This window comes from Bos indicus x Bos taurus, chromosome 10 (assembly GCF_003369695.1).
Source record: "Bos indicus x Bos taurus breed Angus x Brahman F1 hybrid chromosome 10, Bos_hybrid_MaternalHap_v2.0, whole genome shotgun sequence".
Taxonomy (NCBI): domain Eukaryota; kingdom Metazoa; phylum Chordata; class Mammalia; order Artiodactyla; family Bovidae; genus Bos; species Bos indicus x Bos taurus.
In genome coordinates, this window is record NC_040085.1 from 45,778,527 (window position 1) to 45,795,915 (window position 17,389).

The 17,389-nt window shown below is 41.4% G+C and overlaps 1 long non-coding RNA gene across 1 annotated transcript in view; it reads left to right on the top strand.

Moving 5' to 3' along the window:
* LOC113900280 overlaps nt 1-14,308 on the top strand; it is a 130,870-nt gene extending 116,562 nt beyond the window's left edge. The window contains exon 5 of the long non-coding RNA XR_003513109.1: nt 13,434-14,308. This is a non-coding gene — a long non-coding RNA (uncharacterized LOC113900280). The remainder of the gene's footprint in view (nt 1-13,433) is intronic.
* Nucleotides 14,309-17,389: the final 3,081 nt, after the last annotated feature.

The following is a 17,389-nucleotide window of genomic DNA, read 5'->3' on the forward strand; positions in this document are numbered from 1 at the left end:
TACCAGGCCAGAGGTGAGGAGCTGGAGGGGACATCTCTACCTCCCCAGATCCTACAGAAGAGGGTCTGGAGCAAGGCCCTAGCCACAGATGTGGCTCTTGTGTTACATCTGCTCCTGGCAGGCAGGGCCTTCCAGATCAGGTTCTTCCCATTTGTCAGAGAAAAGGACAAACCACACATGACAGAACTCGCTTCTCAGGCTGGCAGGGAGAAGCAGTGGGGAGTGCAGAGCAGGCAGAAGGGTGGAATCTGTGGCTGAACTTGTCAGTGTGTTTCGCCCAGTCCGGTGGGTTTGGAGTGTGGTTTTCCTACTTCACATGAGGGTGGAGGTTTATAGCTCTTCAAACATTGCCTTTACAGTCTGTTGTCAGCAGCAGACATCGTTTACCTGATAAGAAGCTCTGCTCAGGACTGCCGCTGCCCCTCACCTTCTTCTCGGGGCATGGCATTCTCTTGCAGGTCTTGTACTCTGTGGGTTTGCTCATGGAGTAAGCTCTGCTGGGCAAGGTGTCCTGGTGCATGGCCAGAGACCAGAGGGGGCAGGGTTCACTTTCCATTGTAAGAAGCTGAAGCGGCCTCAACTATCTCCAACCCCCAGTTTTGGCTTCTGCTCTAACCACTTACTCAACTTCTCTCAGCTTCATTCATATTCTTTGTCTGTAAAGCAGAGCCAGTACACCTGCTTATCTTCCTCAGTGAGTGGTGCTGAGGAGTCCAGGAGATGATGCAGGTAAATAGGAAAGTGTCTCAGAAAATTATAGCTCTTCCTCTTATGATTATGATCTTCCATCTAAGCAAGGGTTTCTGTTCAGTGGACCCATCTTTTTGGCTCCGTCTGACCCTCCCCATTCTGCAGTTCCTCTAAGAATACCACCTCTCCTGGGTGGAGAGTGAAGGCAAGGCTCCACATGTTTCTGACCGGGGCTGAAGATTCACAGAACAGAAACTGGGTTATACTTAGGGTGTCCTGAGAATTTCTCAGGTTCTCTTTCAAGCACAGGCAGGTGTGAGGATCTCAGAGCAGAAAGTAGAAAGAGGATCCTTAGGGAACAGTGATGAGATGAAAGCTGAAGGGGAGAGCAAAGCTGGGCTAACACTGCCAGGTAGCTGGTGGGGGTCAGTGGAGACATCAGGCAGAAGGAGCGTCTAAAGAGGCAGGTGGCTTGGGATGCGGCAGAGGGCGGGGGAAGGTTCTTGAAGGCAGCAGGCAGGGAGAGCAGGTGGGCAAACAGCAAGGGAAGCGGCCCCCGGGAAGCACCTAACCTGGCATAGTGCCTGTCTGCCCAGGATTGAGAGTTGGTGGTGGGTGGTAAGGGATGCCTCAGCCTTGCTCTCTAGGGGCTGTTCCATGGTTGGTTGGTGAGAGGGTGGGTGGATATACTGGGGAGTGGGTCTAGTCACCTCTCTCTTCTCTAAGCATCTCTGAATGAAGGTGTAGCCTCTTCTAGCTGGCCTCCACCTGAGCCTAAATCACCCGGAACAGGGCTTCCTTCTTTTTTGGTTAAGCTCTTGAAGGAGCAATATGTTTTCTCCATGCAACAAAAGGCTGAGAAACAGCAATTCTGCAAGTTTCTTCACACACTCACTGGAGTAGATGCACTTCTCTGAAAGTCTCTGCTAGAACACTTGCAGGCTTCATTTGTCCAGGAGCTTGGCTGAATTTCCCCCCATCAAGTTAGAAGTTGCTTTCCAAGCAAATCTGCCCAAGCAAATCTTCTTTGTAGATGATTGAGTAGAAGGTAATTCTTTTTTAAAAATAAACTTTTAATTTTATATTAGAGTACAGCTGATTAACAATGCTGTGATAATTTCAGGTGGACAGCAAAGGGACTCAAGCATACATACATGTGGATCCATTCTCCCCTACACCCCCTTCCCATCCAGTCTGCCACATAACATTGAGCAGAGCTCCCTGTGATATACAGTAGGTCCTTGTTGGTTATATATTTTAAATATAGCAGCGTATACATGTTGATCTCAAATTCCTTAATTATCCCTCCCCTCTCCTTCCCTCTAGCAGCCGTAAGTTCCTTCTCTACGTCTGTGAGTCTGTTTCTGTTTTGTAAACAAGTAGAAGGGAATTCTTGAGGGCTCAGATGTCTGCAGGGTTATAGGGTAGAGCCTGGTAACAACTTGTAAATCTTACAGAAACTTTCCTACCTAGTCTTCCACAGCCATATCTTGGAGATATTTTGGAGTTGGTTCCAGACAACTGGATTAAGGCAAATATCACAATAAAGTGAGTCACACAAATTTTCCAGTTTCCCAGTGCCTATAAATATTATGTTTATACTATGTTATAGTCTATTAAGCAATCACATTATATCTAAAAAATATACATACTTTAATTAAAAATATTTTATTGCTAAAGAATGCTAATATCTGACAATGCAGGATTGCCACAAAACCCCAATTTATAAAACACACAATGAGGTGAGGCACAATCAAATGAGGTACATCTGTACAAAACTCTCCTCTTAACTTTCAGAATCTTAGGCACACAGAACAATGGGTTCTTAGCTAGTCGGAGTTTGCCTCTCTAGTGATGTAACAAAGAAAATAGCTCTTCTGTCACTTTGCTTTAAGATACAACTTTTAAAAAACAAGGAATAAATTAATGCATTATCACCCTTCTCTTCCCATTCCCATGAACATAAAAGTTTGTTCAGAGAAGAGGGACTAGAAAATCTTTCCTTTAGATTTCTTCAAACATAATAAAATGCGGATATTTCAAAGACAATTTCCTTCTTTTAATTCTCATTTTGTCTTCTCAGGATCACTCTTGGTCCTCTTTTATAGTTGGGAAAGAAAGGTGAGAGATTGAAATAGATTGTCCAGCTTCAATGACTGGTCAGTGGGGAAAGCATGGGTCACATTCAAAAATTCTGACTCGAGAGCAATCCCAGCATTCTTCCCTTAGGTGATTTGGGTTGAGTCATGGGGTTTAGGGTCTCTTCAGCTTCTGAGCAGTGGATAGGCATGCTCTGCTGGAAGCCAGCCTGGCAGGTCTCCTTCCACTCACCAGAGACCACTGATGTGAGCAGTGTATCCCAAACTATGGAGTAATACAGCCTTTGCCTTGAAGACACAATGCAGTCTTCAAAGCCACAATACAGAGTGGACCACCACCAGATAAAACTCTTCAGGAAAAAGGCAGCGGCTGCATGCCAGGGACCTTATATCAAGGAACCTGAAGCATGACCAACAGTAGATCATAAAAGCAAAGCTGTGAAAACCATAAACCTATGTAATTATGGAAAATCCTAAAACCAAGTCTCAAATCCCAGACTGGGTGTTCATAACTTCCAGTATTGACTATATGAAGAGTCCCGGTGCCTTCTAGGGTGTTTATGAAACTAAAATCTAACAACTTATCTTCCTGGCTGTGTCATTTCACCACTTCCCCCCAACACGTGCTGACTTAGCATTTTGTTGAAGATTTATTTCACTCTTTCTCCTGTAATGGTTAATCAATCATTGTTCCTCTTTTTCTCAGGCCTTTGCTCTTTGACAGCAGGATCCTGGTCAATGTTATCCACAGCCCTCTAATGTCTAAAATAAGCCATAGGTGTAAGACATGTTTGCTTAATTGATGTGAGACCTCAAGACATTGGCTGGAACCACCAATGCTTAGACTAAGTTTGGGTGTGATATTTTCACTGTGGTAATTCTCTTCAGTTATAAAACATTAGTTTACAAATGAGTCCTCAAAAACAAACAGATCTATAACAAAAATCTTTAAATGTTCTTCTTTTAACTCAGTTCCATTCTTGAGAATGTATTTAAGGAAATCTGAAATACAAACCAATTCTACCCTTGAGAATGTATTTAAGGAAATCTGAAATATAAACATATCTCTGCCTAGGAAGCACATCATAGTTGTAGTAGTGAGAAATTGGAAATGATCCACATGTCTGCTACTTCTGAAGGAATTACATCAAATGATGGTTTATCCATTTGATGCTATTAGACAGTCATTTAAATGCTATTTATGAAGACTTGATGATTTGAGAAAATACTTAGGGTATAATATTATATGAAAAAACTAGAATTCAAAACTATATATTGACTGATATAAGATTATTCTGGAAAACTGGGCATGGAAAAATGGCAAGGAAAAGTGAAAAATTTTAGTGATTTCTCTAAGTGGAGAAATTTTAAGTGATTGTTACTGTTATAGACTGAATGTTTATGCTCTCCCTGCTCAAATCTGTATGTTGGAACCTGATCCTCAGCGCGATGGTATTTGGAGATGGGGCCTTTGGGAGCTGCTTAGGTCATGAGAGTGAAGCCCTCATGAATGAGATTAATGCTTTTATCCAAAGGACCCCTGAGCATTCTCTTGCCTTTCACTGTGTGAGGACAAGGCAAAAAGATAGCCGTCTTGAACCAGGAAGACTTGAGGTTGCCTAGACCTTGGATTTCCCAGCTTCCAGAACTGTGAAAAATACACTTGTGCTCTTTGTAACTCACCCAATGTAAGGTATTTTTGTTACAGCATTCCAAATAGACTAAGACAGCTACTTTCTTCTTTATATCCTTAATATACACGGATTTTTAAAAAACCAAACAATTTCATAATCCTCCAAAAACCTACCATAAAATGTTCTTTAAAAGTGTTGAAAAACATATATTCAAAAAACCAGTTATTATGGAAAAGGAGAAACAAAAAGGCAAAGGTATAGGAATAGACAGTCCACAGAAGAGGAATTCATCTGCTTAATAAGCACCTTCGAACATTCTCAACCTCACTAGCTGGGGAGATGCCAATCAAAAGGACAAGTGACAACCCTAATGACTGGCAAGGTCTAAGAAGAGTTCTGGCAGATGATCCCTGGCTCTCAGGTTTCTCTTACAGTAATGATGAGCAACGCAGGACTTGGGAAGGTGTAATTATTGTCTAGGAAGTACGTATACGTCTCCATAAATACAGAGGTATAAAGCAGCCTCAGCTGCTTCATCTGTGGGCGGCATCACAGGGAATCAGCCCACCCAAATCAAAAGAACTTTATGTCATAAATTCTGTAAGTTAGAAACGGATTGAAGACTTGTATGACTTCCTTTCTCTATTTCTGGGTTCTCTAGAAAGCAGACTCAGACGAGATGAGCATGTGGGGAGTTTATCAGAACTGTCCTTGGGAAGGGAGCAGGATTTGGTGGAGGGAGAAGCCCAGCTGTGACGGAATCTCAAGGGAAGCTGTGACAGTGACCCTGCAGGCAGTTCTAAAGATAGATGGCCCTTCAGAGTTGAGATAAGGAAACCCGGTATTTATATCCCTCTATCCATCAGGAATGCGACATGACGTTGGGGAAGTAACTCTTCATTCAGCCAAGGCAATCCCAGAGTGGCTGACTCCTGAGGACTGTCCCCTGTGCCACTTCCAGCAGCTTAAGAAGGAGGCGTTTCATTCTCAGGATCTGGGTGTGTATCACAGCATCCACCATAAAATGTATACTTGTTTGCTTAAAAAAAAAAAAAAGTAATTTTTTAAAGCAGTTCCAGGTTCACAGCAGAATTGAGAAGAAGGTACAGAGATTTCCCATATTTCCCTGACCTGGCACGTGGGTAGCCTCTCCCATTTTCAAGTTCCCTTACCCAGGTGGCACATTTGTTACAAGTGACGAACCAGCACTGACACATCATTATCACCCATAGTCCATCATTTACATTAGGGTTTGTTCTTGGTGCTGTACATCCTATGGGATGGACAAATGTCTGACGCCATGGGAATCTGATGTGACAAGGGCTGCGGTAGGGAGGTAAGCTGCTGTCTTATTTTCCCCTGAATGTATAATCTTTAGAAAAACAGCAAAAGTCACAATATAATGAGGGTACTAGTGAATATGTGGGAAGACTGACATTTTTAAATTTTGCATTTGGGTGGGTAGATTTCTAATTTTGCAAAGTAATTTGGTAATACCCATTTTAAAAAGAACACATCCCCATTTCCAAGCAATTCCATTTTTTGTACATGTTTTCTTCAGAAATATGAGATCCATTTGTATGACTGTATCTATGAAGATGGTTAAGGTAGTAATGTGTGTAGTGGCCCAAACAAAAATCAATAAACCAAAAAATAAATAATTTGAAATAGTTAGGAAATATTTTAAATATTCATTAAGTTGGAGCAATGGAATTAACTATGCCCATTGATACTGTGGAAAATTCTTAAAGAGATGGGAATACTAGATCACCTAACTTTCCTCCTGGGGAATCTGTATACAGATCAAGAAGCAAAAGTTAGAACCAGACATGGAACACCAGACTGGTTCCAAATTGAGAAAGGAGTATGTCAAGGAGGTATATTGTCACCCTTCTTATTTAACTTCTATGCAGAGCACATCATGCAAAACGCTGGGCTGGATGAAGCACAGACTGGAATCAAGATTGCCGGGAGGAATATCAATAACCTCAGATATGCAGGTGACACCACCCTCATGGAGAAAGCAAAGAACTAAAGAGCCTCTTGATGAAAGTGAGAGGGGAGAGTGAAAAAGTTGGCTTAAAACTCAACATTCAGAAAACTAAGGTCATGGCATCCGGTCCCATCACTTCATGGCAAATAGATGGGGAAACAATGGGAACAGTGAGAGACTTTATTTTCTTGGGCTCCAAAATCACTACAGATGGTGACTGCAGCCATGAAATTAAAAGATGCTTGCTCCTTGAAAGAAAGGCTATGACAAACCTAGACAGCATATTAAAAAGCAGGGACATTGATTTGCTGACAAAGGTCCATCTAGTCAAAGCTATGGTTTTCCCAGTAGTCATGTATGGATGTGAGAGTTGAACTATAAAGAAACCTGAGCGCCAATGAATCATTTGTTTTGAATTGTGGTGTTGGAAAAGACTCTTGAGAGTCCCTTGGACTGCAAGGAGATAAAACCAGTCCACCCTAAAGGAAATCAGTCCTGAATATTCATTGGAAGGACTGATGCTAAAGCTGAAGCTCCCATACTTTGGTCACCTGATACAAAGAACGGACTCATTGGAAAAGACCTTGATGCTGGGAAAGATTGAAGGCAGGAGGAGAAGGGGACGACAGAGGATGAGATGGTTGGATGGCATCACTGACTGGATGGATATGAGTTTGAGCAAGCTCTGAAAGTTGGTAATGGACAGGGAAGCCTGGTGTGCTGCAGTCTGTGGGGTTGCAAAGAGTCAGACACAATTGGGTGACTGAACCAAACTCATTCATACTGTGGACAATGATGCAGCTATTTAAAAAAATTAGATCTGTATGTATTGACTTGGAGGAATGCTCATAATATATTGATAAGTGGAAAAAGATGCCAAAGTCATATGCGTAGATAATCCTATTTTTAAGAAAACAAACAAACTCACCTCCCATTTATGTTTAAGGAAAGATATATATCAACCTGTGCTTCAATTGTTACAATGAAGATAAATTACTTTAGGAATTAAAAATTGATAAGGACAACTTAGAAGAACTAAAATATTTTTCTTTCTCCACCAAAAACAAAGGATCAATCGATCCCCAAACTTTGGCCCTGGAGTTGTAGGTAGCACTGGGCCTGAGTGTCAGGCAGGCTGTCAGAGCAGAGACCAGGTTGGGCAGTGTAACATTGCTGTGGCCAGAGCCTGGGGCCCACTCTGCTAGAGCTTTGTTTTCTCGAGTTTGATGAGAAAGTCCTCATCCTTCTGAAAAGCCCAGTTCATCAACATTAGAAAGTTATCCCTGACTGAAGTTGTAGCACTTGCACAGAAAGGAAAAAAATGCTTGGCACAATGCATGTGTCCTAAGTCACTTCAGTCATGTCCAACTCTTTGTGACCCGATGGACTGTAGCCTGTCAGGATCCTCTGTCCGTGCGATTCTTCAGGCAAGAATACTGGAGTGAGTCGCCATTTCCTTCTCCAGGGGATCTTTCTGATCTGGGGATTGAACCTGTGTCTCTTTTGTCTCCTGCATTTGTGGTCAGATTCTTTGCCACTAGCGCCACCTAGGAAGCCTCTTGGAACTGTTGCTTTCTCTTTAGCACCTGTTACGTTATCCTGTGGAGAAGGCAATGGCAGCCCACTCCAGTACTCTTGAATCACCTAGCAAATTTGGTCTCATTTGAAAACAACTCAATCACCTTCTTCTTGCCTCATCCTAGTCCATCATCTCACTTCTGTTTTAGAGCCTGGAGCAGACAGGGGCCTTGGCTTGGTTTAAAAAATATATGACAGGGATCTTGAGTGTCATCCCTTCAAATAGGGAATGGCTTCCCTATCAACTCGAAGTCAGAACTAGCTTCCTGGGTAGCACTAGTGGTAAAGAATCTGTCTGCCAATGCAGGAGATGTAAGAGACTTGGTTTGATCCCTGGGTTGGGAAGATCCCCTGGAGGAGGACATGGCAACCCACTCCAGTATTCTTGCCTGGAGAATCCCATAGACAGAGGAGCCTGGTGGGCTACATTCCATGGGGTCGCAAAGAGTCAGACACGACTGAAGCAACTTAGCATACATGCAGCACAAAGTGTTCTTCCTACCACTGAATCTGTGGAATATACAGAAGCTGCATGCAGGGCTCCTTCAAGAACTCTGGTCTTTTTTAGACCATATTCTCCAGCATAAAGTTGATCACACAGAGTTTAATATACAAGATAGCAGTCTTTCTGTGGTTGTTTTCCTCAGAAATACTTTGCGTTATCACTGCTGTCTTCTATCAGCTGGTGAGGACCAGAGCCAGGGAACTCCTCCTTGAAGCACAAAGCAGAGGAAGGGTGGGTGATGTGCCCACTGCTCTCCTCTGCCTTCGTCTCTCCACTGAAAACATAGCTCAAGGAGTGGCAGGAAGCTGTAGGTATTCAATAGGTAGCAACAGGAAATGTGAATTTAGAGAGTATGAGAGGCCTGAATTAGAAGAAGCTACAATGCAGAAATCTAAAAGCTACAATGCTGGAGTGAAAGAAGCTCTAAGACCGTGAAGGATCCTGATTACTCAGTGGGGGCAGGTTAGACAGGACCCTGTATTGTCTTGAGGTCAAGTTAGCATGATACCTCCAAGGATGCAGCCTGGCCCACTCCTGCATTGCAGCATTTTAGGTAACAGGAAACAGCAGCAACAGCTTTACAGACGCTGGTGGGTGGCTGAGCCCTCAGCCCAAGCAGCTGCCTCCCTGCCCCCAGCTTGCTATGCACAGAGGAAGGCTCCCTCCTCACACAGTGTCTTTTGGGTGTCTGCAATTCTGAGGCCCTAATCCACCCATTCGCCTCTTTGTTCCTGTGTCTGACCCTTTGCAGAAGACATGGCTTCTAGGTCCCCTTCCGTTACCTCCCACTGCTGAGGGCCAGCTCACACTTGCCTGTGTTTGACTTTGGCTCCTGAGACCCCAGACCTACCCGGGAGTATAAGCCCTTCAAGCACTCAAAGTCCTACTTTGAGTATTTCCCCACATTAATTAATTCACTGACTCAAAACCATTCAGGGCACCTACTCTGTGACTAGTACCGAAGGCTGAGGATATACAGAAGGCAAAGCGCTGTTCTAAATGCTTTACCCATATTAACTCATTTAATAATTATAATGGCTCCTTAGGTACTTTCTGCTATTATCCCTATTTTACAGATGAGGCAACTGAGGCACTTAGTGATTAAGAACATTTCCCAAGGTCACAAAGCCGGAGTGTGGATTTGGGATTTAAATACACTCAGTTGTGTTCCAGGGCACATTCATTTAACTACTGAGTAACTCCTGCTAAGTGGGAGGTACTGCTATACCTCTTACACACAGGCATGAAGCTTCTGCCACAGTGACAGACCTCTCAGGGCTCCGTCAGGCCGAGCAGCGGCAGAGTGGGAAGGAAGTGCTGGGGCGGCCACTCAGAATCCAGGAGCTGCACACAGGTCACAGCTGCCCAGAGCAACTGCTGGGGGCCGCGTCCCCTGACGTGTGTGATTATTTCTAAAATGCAGGCGTCAGCTGTGGTTTCACTATGGGTTAGTTCCTCATTAAGATGCTGTTGGGGGTGTGTATATGTGTATGTACGATTCAGAAGGAGAGGACAACACAAGACTGCAAAGACTGTGTATCCCACTGTTTTTTAAACTTCAGTGTGCATGAATCACCCGGGGCAGGGCCTGAGAATCTGCATTTCCATACAGTTCCAGGTTGCCTACGCTAGAGCAGCCACGTTCAGAAGCAAGGAAACAGGACCAAAGCTTTCAAACCTTACAGAAAAACACACTGGGATACTTTCTTCCAACCAAATTTTAATAAGTAAAGCAGATAAAAGTGGAGACACCTTGGTTGCTGTGAAAGGGGAGGTAGGAACCCGGCCGCAAATGCTTTTTCTCCCCTCCAAACTCCTGGAACCTCAGAGAAATGCCAGACAACTCTAAAGAAGCCCAGTAATCTGGACCCTGTCCTTGTCTAACAGGGCTTCACTGTAATATTGATACTACTCATGTGTGACTACTAAGTACCTGAACTGTGCCTGGGGTGACTGAGGAATGGAATTATTAATTTAATATAAATTAACCTAATTTAACTGAAAGGCATTAGCAGTATAAAATATTTTTCTGTGAAATACAACTTTGTTATTTTGGTAAGACACTTCATGAAATCAAATTTTACAGTGATCTACACCAAAACACTTTACCCATCTACTGTGTGTTAGGTTTGAATGATTGTTTTCTTTGCATCTAATGTGCTTGTGTTTATTTGAATATTTTCTGCAGACAACATGAATTATACTGATACTAATGTAAATTATAATTGGTGATTACCCATTAAAATGTTTACATTGCATTTGTTTTCATGTCTTGCCTGGAAAATCCCATGGACAGAGGAGCCTGGTAGACTGCTATCTATGGGGTCGCATAGAGTCGGACAGGACTGAGTGACTTCACTTTCACTTTTCATTTTCCATGCATTGGAGAAAGGAAATGGCAACCCACTCCAGTGTTCTTGCCTGGAGAATCCCAGGGAGGGCAGAGCCTGGTGGTCTGCAGTCTATGGGGTCGCACAGAGTCGGACACGACTGAAACGCCTTAGGAGCAGCAGCAATATAATTAAATTATTTTTCTAGTTAAAAATTAAGTGTGGACAAATATTTAAAATTTTCTTTTTTACTTTTTATTTTGTATTGAGGTATAGCCTATTAACAATGTTGTGATAGTTTCAGGTGGACAGCAAAGGGACTTATACACACATATACATGTATCGATTCTGCTCCAAACTGCCTTCCCATCCAGGGGGGTTCCACGTGCTACACAGTAGATCCTTGTTAGTTATCCATTATAAATATAGCAGTGTGTATGTGTCCATCCCAAACTCCCTAACTATCCCGTCCCCTATTCTTCCCTCTTGGCAACCATAAGTTCATTCTCTAAGTCTGTGAGTCTCTTTCTGTTTTGTAAATGCAATTTCATTAGTATCATTTCTTTTTAGATTCCACATATAAGGGATGTTATGATATTTTTCCTTCTCTGACTTACTTCACTCAGTATGACAGTCTCTAGGTCCATCCATGTTGATGCAAATGGCATTATTTCATTCTTTTTGATGGCTGAGTAATGTTCCACCATAGATACACCTTCTTTATCATTCTTATGTTGATGGACATTTAGGTTCTTTCCATGTTTGGCTACTGTAAACAGTGCTGCAGTGAACACTGGGGTTCATGTATCCCTTTGGATCAAAACATTTAAATTTAAAACAAAGGCATACTACTGCTTTAAAATTGAGTGGAGAGGCAGAAGCTAGTTCTGTAACTGAAACAGTAACACTTAGATTTTATTTTTCTCAAAGCACTTCCATATTTACAAAGAAATGTCAATTTATGCCCTAAAAAGTTGAACACAAGGCATGAATTTTTTTAATCTTTTCTATTTATCAGAGAACATCAGCTAGATATGAAAAAATTAGTCTTATCATGATGTACTGAGATCTAGCTATATCTGTTTAAAAATTCAAATTTAATGAAATTTTGATATGAGAGACTAATGTTTCCCTTACTGCTTCATTTCACTCTGACACATACTGAAAATATTTAGGCTGGGTTTTCTGAAAGAGATGCTGTGAAAAGTGTAATGGATGAAATTGTTAAGATGTTCATTATAGATGTACTAATGCTATGAACCATTCCTCAGTTTCTAGAACTGTTGAAAGAGATAGAATACAATGGATTTAATGAATCTAATGTTCTTTGCTAAGACTCTTTGTTTGAGTGGTGGAAGAGTTTTACAGAGATTTTTTTTCTTGGAACAAAAGGAATATTTGCCAAATGGTCAATAATCAAAGACACAAAATGTCAGTGTGATTTATATTTTCTCATTCACATTACACTGCACATGAGCGTGCTAAATTTGAAGTTCAAAATAAAGGAGAAGTTTATTTTTGATCTAGCTGGATAGGCACAGTTGAAATCAAAACTGTGACTAAAACCAGGATTTACATCAACTATAATGATTTTATATCTTTTTTCCTAATATGAGTCAATTACAGAAGATTTTAATTGTAGTCAACAGTGTTGTATAAGTTGACTGGGAAAAACTATAAGAAAAACTTGGATATTTTGCTGATATTAATAAATTCAGAGTTGCTTTTCAGTTAATATAATATTCTTTTGAATGTGTGTCAGTAAGACTGAGATGACCCAAAATTAGTGAATTTATCTAACTTGAACAAAAATATTTTGAAACTGGTATGATTTTGCTCCAAAGTCAAATCACTTCTCCTAAAAAAAAATAAGCAATAATTTGCTCAATGTGGATACAAATATTGAAAGAAAATTATTTTTAATATTTAGTTAACTTATTGGGAAACCATTAAGTTTGTTTGGAACACCTTTGTTATATGATTACTTTTAATGGTAAATTTTATGAAATCTCAATACAGACCTAGTATTTCTGATGAAAATATAGTGTCGAATTGAGATGTGCTGCTGCTGCTGCTGCTAAGTCGCTTCAGTCGTGTCCAACTCTGTGTGACCCCATAGGCGGCAGCCCACCAGGCTCCCCCGTCCCTGGGATTCTCCAGGCAAGAACACTGGAGTGGGTTGCCATTTCCTTCTCCAACGTATGAAAGTGAAAAGTGAAAGTGAAGTCGCTCAGTTGTATCCTACCCTTATCGATCCCATGGACTGCAGCCCACCAGGCTCCTCCGTCCATGGGATTTTCCAGGCAGGAGTACTGGAGTGGGGTGCCATGAGATGTGCTATAAATGTAAAATACAAACTGGATTTTTAAGACAATATGAAAAAGAATGTAAAGTGTCTTAGTTTCTTTTGTTTATTACATGTTGAAATAATTACATGTAATAAACATATGAATGTTTATTACATGTTATAGGTATATTGGGTTAAATAGAATATATTATCAAGAGTAATTTCTCTCTCTTCTTTTTACCTTTTAAATGCGGGCACTGTACAACTTAAAAATATGTATTTGGCTTACATTATCCATTTTTCTTTTTTATTCCCAGGATATTTGTATATGAAACTTCTCCATGAAAGCAGGGATCATCTTTGCCCGTTTATTTCTTTTCCACTGCTGAACCTTGGTATTAGAACTGTGCTTTACCACACAAAAGATATTCAGGTAAATGTTTGCTAAATGAGTGAAAAATTCTGGGTATATAAATTTTTTTTTCCTGTAACAGATTTTTTTGTCATAAACATCTTACACAAGTTGATGTGTCCGTGTGTGCATGTGTATTTTATTTATATCCTTAGAATCAATTCCAAGATCATTGTGTAAAAGGGCATGGACCATTTTATAACTTGTTAAACATTTCCAGGTTAATCTCAGAAAATACTGAACCAATTTACAATGCCATCAACCTTGTAAATTTGTTCAGGGTATCAGTTTCCCAATGCCAACTCTTAAAGGAATTTAGAATGATTAACAATTGGGCTAGTTACTTATGTCTCTGAAGCTCAGTTTCTTTAAACTGTAAAATGGAGATAATGATATAAGTTTGAAAATTGAGTGAGTGAATTTAATACCAACGTGTGAAGTTGGTATTAAATGTATGATTCCCATATAAAAAAATTGGAGTATCATAGTGCTCTCATATAGTAGTAATGCATCTCTGCTGGGGATGTAAACTGCCAGGTGAGGTGGGAGCTAGCTCCTTCGGGTAACGGATAGAAGACCTCAGCATCACATGAGTGGTAACTGCTGCAGCTGGTAGAGTTAGATGTTTGGGAGAAGGAAATAATCTCATATTTTTGTACACTTGATTCTCTAGCTGCAAAGGTTTATTTAAAATCATGTTGAAAGCTGACATCTCATATATACCTCACTTCCCTGATAGCTCAGTTGGTAAAGAATCCACTTGTAATGCAGGAGACCTCCAGTTAGATTCCTGGGTTGGGAAGATCCGCTGGAGCAGGGGTAGGTCACCCACTCCAGTATTCTTGGGCTTCCCTTGTGGCTCAGCTGGTAAAGAATCCGCCTGCAATGCAGGCGACCTAGGTTTGATCCCTGGATTGGGACAATCCTCTGGAGAAGGGAAAGGCTACTCCCTCCAGTGTTCTGGCCTGGAGAATTCCATGGACTGTAGATCACACAGAGTCAAACATGACTGAATGACTTTCACTTTCATATATGCCTAAGGACTCCATCCCAGGAATATTATAATTTCAAAATGAATATTTCATTTTATTTATTATTAATTTTTTATTACCTAGCAAACAAAGTTCTAAATAAAAACCCCTTTGGGTGATGATTTGACAAATTCCAAAATGGGGTGGGGGGTGAGTGAGGATCCATAATGAGTTTAGAGGAACACTAAGAGAAACAGCTTGTCAGCTGCCCCACATCTGGGTTCTATTCCTCAGACTCAGGAGCACCTAGATCTCCTATGTCCAGTGGAGTAGTCACTGGCTACATGTGCCTGTTGAGCACTTGAAATGTGACTTTATAAATAACCAGTGTGAAGAAAATGTAAAATGTCTCATGAGTGGTGTTTAAATATGATTACATGTTGATACAATATTTTGGATGTCTTCAATTAAATAAAACATATCATTAAGATTAAGTTAACCTGTTTCTTTTTCTTTCTCCAATGTGGCTATTTGTCAGAAAACTGACAAATACATATGGGGCTCACGTTATATGTCTGTTAGAGAGTGCAGGTTCAGAACCCTACGTCTGCCTACAGCACTCTCAGCAACCTGCTAGAACCATTTACATGCTTTCAGAGACACATGGACAGCTTTGATTAGCGCTAAGCTTGGAATTCACAGCCTGCAGATGAAGCAGCAAGTGTTTGCCCTAGACAAGGATCTGTGAAGCGGACTGGAAACTGTTAAAAGGCCAGAAAGTCAGACCAGAACCTCACCTCAGTTAACACCAGTAAAATTCCAGAATTTTCCCGTACATTTTTATTAAAATGGACTATTAATGAGCCCAGAAGTCTGACACTGACACCTGAGAAAAAAACTTTTTGTATTGTTTTTCAAGTCCAGAAACACAAAGCTATAATAAGCTAATAATGTAGTTCTTCTATGAAGAAATAAAATGAAACTATTTAGATTAGAAATCATGTCAGTGTGAGTCCTCTAGGAAGCAGGGGCCAAGATGAACTCGAACTTGCAAGAGATTTCTTGAGACAAATGCCTGTGAAGGAGAAAGAAGGGAGATGGCAGGAGATGGCAGGGAGAGTCTTCAGATCATAATGCAAGTCTGACACCGGTGAAAGGAGCGAGGGAAAAAGAATTGGGCAGAAAGAGCCTCAGACAGCAGTGCAGTTCAGCCAGGCCAGGAGGAATCCCAGGGCTCAGAGGCTGCCTATTGGAGACAGCTTGTGTCAAGCAGGATGGGCCAGAATTGTACCTCCACTGCTGCACTCAGCCACTGGCTGGGAGCAGCCTGGGGGACACCAGTGGGGAGGTGGGTCTAAAGGGAACTAACTGGGGTTACCAGGCAACTTTGCTCCCCTTGGCAGGTCCACCTGAGGAACAGCTGAGAGGTACACTGATCTTCAACATCAGATACTGTGCTGATTCAAAGTTAAAATTACAAGCTTGCTGCTGCTGCTGCTAAGTCACTTCAGTCATGCCCGACTCTGTGCAACCCCATAGACGGCAGCCCACCAGACTCCCCCGTCCCTGGGATTCTCCGGGCAAGAACACTGGAATGGGTTGCCATTTCCTTCTCCAATGCATGAAAGTGAAAAGTGAAAGTGAAGTCGCTCAGTCGTTTCCGACTCCTAGTGACCCCATGGACTGCAGCCTACCAGGCTCCTCCATCCATAGGATTTTCCAGGCAAGAGTACTGGAGTGGGGTGCCATTGCCTTCTCCAAAATTACAAGCTTAGATGTTCTTGTACTCTATCCCATGTTTCAGTGAAGAAAAGTCCTGATAACTTCCTTTAGAAAGAGGGCACATCTGCATACTGATGCCTTGGGTGAGGACCAGAGTCAGGATACCAGATACTATTGGTTTTAGCTCTGCATACTCAAGATATTAATTTCTTGCAACCTCAGTTTCCCCATCTGTAACACTGTCGTGAATTATAATGTGTACCTTGTGGGGCTGTTGTGACTATTTAAAAAGGATACCATGTTAGGGAGATTTTTACAAAAGTTGTTTGGCCACTTCATATACCGTTGGTCCCACTTACTGGAAATCAAGTTACAAGGGCTAAAGACATAAAAACAAGTAATATCATGTTGAATATTATTGGCAATACTTGCCTCAAAAATGATTGTTATCTATGAAAAGTCAGTTGAAACATTCTCACTGATCCAAGTGGCACACCCATCAGGAATTTCTTACAACTCTTTCATCTTAGAACACTTCCCCAGATATTCCCAAGGAGGCATCCAGTCCTTCACTCCAGCCTCTGCTTGAATGTTACCTCCCAGGCCTTCCCTCACCCAAAATAGCAGCTCCATCACCATTTGTCTTTTCATTGCTCTATTCTTTTCAGTGCATGCCAGTTCCTGACATGATACTGTATTGTTAGTTTATTATTGTCTTCTCCTCTAGAACATGAGCTTCATGGGATCAAGAACTTTGTTTCATTTGCTGTTATATCCCTGGAATGTTGCCTGGCGTATAGTAAGTAAGTGATTTTCTTGATTGGATGAAATTCACATGTGGTTTCCTAAAGGAATGAGAAGGCAAATGAATTTGAAATGATGGTAATATCTTTCATGAAAATCCAGGTCTACTTAAATGGTGATGGGAAGAGAAAGAGGCTAATTGCAGAGCACAGCTGTCCATGCAAATCACCTTGGACAGGTTCAACCTCCTCTTTGGTCAGACCTTTTACCAGAGTTGCTAGTAAGGAGCAAATGGGCAGGCTCACCACTTATTTTTCTTATTCAATTTCTTTAGAGAAGGTGAGCAAGCTTTTTTTTTTTTTCTTTTCTTCCTCAAACTCATTGAAATCAGATGGGAAAAGGAAACTGAATAAGAGTTCTTCCT